Raw genomic sequence first — 7,024 nt, forward strand, 5'->3', positions numbered from 1 at the left:
CATAATTACTGTTAAAGAAGAGATAAATTATTTATTAAAGTACAGTGAAATCCTAATTTAATGTTCTCACAATTTAATATGTTTTACAGGTCCCAGCTGAAATTCAGTATAAATCGTATTATTTTCCTGTATTTGGAAATTTTGCAAGTAGATTGCATTTAGTATAAGAAATTCCTGGCTTTATTTACCATGATTTTGGGCACAACAACCAGTATTCGCTTTGAAATAATTTGAATATGTAGTCATGATGTTACCCCATAACCTTTACTGCTTTGTTGAATCAATATCTGTGTTTCTCTCTACTGAAATCTACATCTTTGGCAAGTAGTGTCAGATATTGAACATTCACTGAAGCCATACTGTTTAGGGCATCAGAATCATGTTTTATTCTTGGCTAAGCTATTTATGCATTATAAACTTGACCTTGCATTATCTTTATGTTGTATAATAAAAAGTAATACTGAACTGAAAGGTGGAGCAAACGAGAGACAATGAAAAGTTTTTCTATAAGATGAACTGGAGAAAATGTCATGTGAAAGAACTGAAAATACAGTTAACCGAACAATATTTTTTTTTTTTTTTTTTTTTTTTTATGAAACCCCCAAACACGATAGGTATCAAAACCTGTAGTACTTAGTACCGTGCATGGGTTGAAGGAGAAGTATGGAGGGAGGGAGGGGGGTGCCGGAAACTTTGCTCTAGAGACTAAACATGGGTTTCACCACTTCAAGCCTCCAATAAGCAAAGTGGTGGTATTTCACCGGTTGATGAGTCATCTACCACCTACTTGGAGAGAAGGCTACTATGGTAGTTCTGAAATTGGACATTTTAAAGCTTCCAGTGACTGGTTAGACAGATTTAAAAGCATCGTGGGCCTGTTACAAAAATTGCTGTGTTATTGTATTTATTTGTGTATAAATGGTTATATAGATAGCTGCTATATACCTAATTATGATAAATTAATACATAATTATGTATAGAGTAGTCTTATAAGAAGATGAACAGTTTTTTGCCATTAAATGAAAACCTGGATTTAATGAATGAAAGAAAGCCAGTCTTCGCAGAGATTTGTTAAATATGGATTTCACTGTATGTACTAGGATGGATGCCCATTGGAATGGAAATATCTAAGATGTCATTATCAGTGCCATTGTAGAAAGGAACACAAATGTGCTATGCGGTTATATATATAAGCCTTTGCTAGAATATTGAATTGATTAATATACAGTGTATTTTGCATCTTCCAGTTAATACTTAGTGGCATGACAGTTAATAACAATTAGTAACTAATTGCAGAAGCCATGAAGGTTTCTGGCTCAAGAACTGGGTTTGAAGAGATATAGCCGAGTGGTTAGCACAAACAGTAATGTGTTTGAGTTGACCCTGGTTTGGGTCCGTGTGGCCATGTCACTATCCTGGTTGACAATTATTTTGTCAACTGGAGTGCAGAGCCCAAAGCCTTGCCTAATGCCTTTCTATCAGGTAGTACACTGGTTATAATCATCTTCCCATGATGTGTGGAAAAGGCCTGGATTTGAATCCAGTTAATGATGCTAGGAACTTTTGTGGATGTTTTACCACACAGGTTGAGTTAAATGGTCTCAGGCAAAAATAATGTTATTTCTTCCAGAATTCCAGTGTTTTTTTTTCATCTAGCAAACTGACCAGAGGATGTGCAATTTGCAGATATTATACATGTGGTCATATGAGTGTTTCCTCTGTAAGAAATACTTGTATATCCATGTATATATTCATACACTCATAAATCTTAAGGCTGGACCTGGGTCTGAATTACAGAATATTTAAAATATGATAGTTAAATGCATTCATGTTAGGGAGAAACTCCTACAAATGAAGCAACAGTTTTAGGAGTTGCACCTAGGAAACTAAGTCCAGTACAGTAAACCCCCGCTATTCGCGGGGGTTACGTTCCTGAGAAATGTCGCGAATACCGAAAACGCGAATACTGAGTTATGGCTCCCATAGTAATAAAGGGGTTCCGTTCCAAAGTATGAAATATAAGAAAAACTAGTCTAAAATTTTGTCTATGTATGTATTATATGTACCTTCATAATATGACATGTACATAGACAGTACATAGTGAAATGCAAGCATATAGCATCGAAATGAAAATAAGAAACAATTTAATATTAAATGTAATATTTATTAGAAATTTCAAACCAGCGCCTTTGCTAGCAAAAAAAAAAACATCCCGCCAGTGCTATCACCAGTTTCGCTAAAGTGTTGATAGAGGAGTTTTGCCTTTTCGCGAATGATGAGTGAACTTAACGGAATTTTATTTCGAGTTCAGTCTCCTATCCACAGATTTAAAGCCTTTTCCATTTTTTCTAATTTAACATGACGAGTTACAGAGCAAATTTTTGAAGCAACTAGCGCGTTTTCACGGACACTACGGCGGATTTTTTCTTCCGATTTCTTGATTGATCGTACCGTTGACTCATTGATTTTATAATGTTTTGCCACTGAGGAGACACTTTCACCATTAGAAATTTTGTCTAATAACTCAATTTTATTCGCTAATGTCATCACCTTCTTTGATATTTTCACATTTTTCTTTTTATTCGTAGCCATATTTTTGTAGGGGTTAGAAAGAACTTGTCCACAATAGTCACTTTCTTCCGTTAACACACTCGAAAAAGTCTGTTTTACACTGCAAAACGGTAGATTTATCATTTTTGTAAGCATATCAATTTATAAATTGATAAATTTATTCAGTTTATAAGCATATAAATTAAAAGCAAACGACGAAACCTGCCATGACTAACACATACTGAACAAGGATTACCGAGAAACATCCACGCTCGCGATTTTTTCACCCCTCTCCCCCCACCCACTGAGCGCTGTTTTGACCGGGAAAGATAATTTTAGCCACGCCCATGTTTTTTATGGCGGAAAATATTCACGGCGCTTTAAAATTCACATTTTTTCAGATTTCATTTTATATTAAATCGGCGATCGCGAATACGCGAAACCGCGAATACAGATACCGCGAATAGCGGGGGTTTGCTGTATATTAAATTTCTAAGCCAAGCCCATTCCATGATGGGATTTTGGGGCTTCCACCCCCCCCCCCCCCCCCCCATAGTGGAATTGTTGTTGAGGATTGCAGTTTCACTTCCACAAGTCCTCATGTAATACTCGATAAAACTGATTACATAAATAAGTTAGATAGATAAATTATATCAGATACCTCCACTTACCTGGAAGTAGACCTGGCACTATTTACCAATTTGGGTAATCAGCACAACAAAATGTTTAACCACATTGAAAGAATGACTATATTACTATGTCTCAGTCAATGGATTTGAAGGCCAGAACATAAACATTCCTTCACATTTCAGCCAGGTAAAACTGCATAAAATTGGATTCCTCTTCGGCCCCATTGTTTCTTACAGAAACTTGGCATTTTCATCCTTAGCCACCCGTGCATATAGTATTATAAAACCCTTTAGACAGGCAATACAATTTGGGATAAAAATCTACAATACATTATTTAATAACCTTAAGGACTGTAGAATTGGTAATAATGATAATTTTTTCTCACTGGATGTTACTTCTTTATGTTGGAATGTAAATGTCGAATACAAATTCTTTAGGATATGTTAAATAATAACTACCGATTAATCATACAAAGCTTCCTATTAAAGAAAATTTTCATTTAAACTCTTAGTTGAAGCCAACTATATCACCTTTCAAGACAAATTATACAAACAAATTTTTGATTTTCCAACGGGATTGAGTTTTTAGCAGCTTAATATCGGAGGTCTGTCTCTCAACGATTAAATATACATTTGATGCCTTTTTTTTTTTACCCCGTACCACATGCTATGGGAGGTATTTAGGCGATATTTTTGTTATTACTGATGTACTATTCAAGACATTTTACATTCGGTTAATAATATTCATCCTAGACTCAGTTTTACACTCGAAAGGGAAAATACAGATACTAAGTCGTTAAATTTTCTAAATTTCATGCTTGGGATGCAAATAAAATCCAATTTAACATCTATTGCAAACCAACAAACACCAGTACGCTTCTGCATTATAACGGCTATCACCTGTTCCCCCATGAAAGGACTATTATCTCGAATTAATTTCTCACTGCCTATAAAAATTCAAAAATAGAATCTGCTTTAGGCTCAGAAATAGATATGCACCAGTAGGTTCTTAAACAGGGGTTATCCCTTTGCTACAATAAACCAAATTAGAGTACAAGCTAAGGATAGGATACAAAAAACTACAACCAACAATAGTAACCTCAAAAAATGCTTTTTCTGTTCCATATGTTGAACAGTGGCACAAGCAGCTTAACATATTTAAAGATACCGAATTTAAGATTGTAGTCAGACCAATACAGAAATTACACACTATACTGAACAATCGTTCAGTCTGTTTTTTTTCCTTCTCTTTTGCAACACATGATCTGGTATACAACATTTCTTGTATACCAGATCAGTGATTGCGACTCATCCTATCACGGATCGAGGCCATTTCCGCTGAATATTCAGGTTAAATGGCACAACATCCTCAGTTTGTGCTTCTCGTTCACTAGCATCAGAATTAGACTTGTTCCGTTAATGAAAAGCATACCTTTTTATTCAACAAGGCCAAAATACTTAAGTGTCCAATGTAAGTATACGAGATTATTAATTGCAGAAACCGTCGAAATGAGAATTCTATTAACGTTCACAGCTACATCTAATCTCTGATTTGTGGTCTTTTATGTGCATGTGTGAAGACAATCTATTTGATTTGTACTCACCATAATTTCCATTCCTGTGATCATGACATGGTCAAAAAGATCTGTCAGCTTCAGGAATGAAAATAGTCTCAAAATTTGTGTTAAACTTTTTTGTTTTTGTGTTCAATTGATTTTTTGATTATTTTTAATTTTTTACCGTAATCATTTTCCGTTAGTGTTCTATTTGTTTTAATTTATGGATAGTAACATATGGAAGTGTTCTACCTGTCATATTGTGGTAAATTTTTTCTTATTCTACAAATATTGAAATCAGCATAGAATGTAGTAGTAGTAATAGTAGTAGTGGCATGTGATGCAAGAAACCAAGCGTATGAGCTTATGCAGTATCAGCCAAAAAAAAAAAAAATTACAAAACAATCCCCTCTAAATATTTGTCCAATTCCTCCTTAAATTTATTTAACCTATCAACTTCCACAACAACAGATGGAAGTTTGTTCCAGCAATTAACCACCCGCTGGCCAAAGGCAAATTTCCGCACATCTATTCTACATCTGTCCCTCAATTTCAATTTATGCCCCCTTAGGTTTGTAATCTGAAGGAGTGTACGAATCCCATCAGAATTCAGCATGCTCAACCCATTTAAGGCCTTATACACCTCAATTACATCATCTCGCAGGTGCCTAGTCTCCAGCTGCTGCAATTTGCAGAACTTAAGCCTCTCCTGGTAAGAGGATCCCTTCATTCCACTCACCAATCTTGTTGCCCTTCTCTACACACTCAAGCAAATCTACATCCTTCCTAAAATGAGGCCTCCAGACCTGTACGCAGTACTCAAGCCGTTGCCTGACCATTGCCTTATACAGAGGGATAATCACCTCCTTTTCCCTGCCAGCAAAATTCCTATATATGTACCTTGTAGGTCATGTCTGTACACGTTTGTCAACTCTCCCTACTTGAGAGCCGAACCTATCCGAACAGCTGATCTCCCAGTCAAAACATCCATTCTAAGTGAGTGAATGTGCCTTCTTAGTGCTCTATGTATTTGTTGTGATTTATTTCACTTGCTGTGCTTAAAAGTTATTTTTAGTCTTCAGTTTACTGTGTGAAGTTAAATGCATTCTAAAGTGCCCTGAAGCATGGATAATTAAGAAGAAAAGTAACGTGGAGCCCGAGCCGATTACTTCTACATCTGCGACTACGTCATCATCCCATGTGAGTAAAGTGGTGGATTCAGCAGTAACTAAAAAAACGTTAAAAGTTCTTTTAGTTACTGCTGGTGACAAAAAATTAAAAAAACCTAAATATCATGAATCATATTTACAATTTGGCTTTACATGAACAGGAAATTTAGTAGAACCAAATCCACAGTGCGTTGTTTGCTCTGAAGTCCTGTCACAAATTTCTATGAAACCGTCTCTTTTACGGCGGCACTTTGAAACAAAACATGAGCATTTAAAAAATAAGCCCTTAAGCTATTTTGAATCTTGTGAAAGACTTGAGTAGCAGAAAACCCATAATTAAGCATTTTTCTGGTGTAGAAGAAAATGAAAGTGTACTTAAAGCGTCTTACAAAGTAAGCCTTCAAATTGCCAAAGCCGGAAAAGCTCACACAATAGGCGAGTCACTCATTCTTCCAGCAGCGGAAGAAATAGTTTCTTGTATGTTTGGTGGAAGGATAGGATCAGTGACATTTTGCGATGCCGCTCAAATAGCATATAAATCTTAGTACTCACCTCTAAGATAATAAGCTTTGCTAAGAATCTTAGTAGATAATCAACAGTACTTCAAGCTTTCAGCTGTAAAATTAGTCATTATGATTGATTCATTATTTGCCGAAAACAACCTTGAATGAAAAAAAAAAAAATTGTAAATCTGTAGGTACTTGACGGAGCAAAAGCAATGAGTGGTTATATCACAGGACTAGCAGGTCGTATGAAACAAGTTGCCAGAATGTAAGTTCACTCATTGTTGTCTTCACCGTGAAGCGCTGATAGCTAAATTTTTCCCTGATAATTTGAAAAGAGTTCTGGATGAAAGTGTACAAATGGTTAATTTCATCAAAACCCGACTATTGAAGTCTCGACTTTTTTCAATTATGTGTGAGGAAATCAGTAGCCTGCATAAGAGATTGCTGCTTCACACAGTAGTACCTTGGTTGTCACGAGGAAATGTTCTTTGCCTTTTATTTGAACTCCACAATGAAGTAGGCCTTTTTTTTTCACGCACCACGAGTGGCTTCTACGGTTAGCATATTTAGCTGATATTTTTGAAAAAAAGAATATTTGGAACTTATCATTGCAA

The sequence above is a fragment of the Mastigoproctus giganteus genome, chromosome 11 (genome assembly GCF_048544385.1).
Source record: "Mastigoproctus giganteus isolate SK-2022 chromosome 11, ASM4854438v1, whole genome shotgun sequence".
NCBI lineage: Eukaryota > Metazoa > Arthropoda > Arachnida > Uropygi > Thelyphonidae > Mastigoproctus > Mastigoproctus giganteus.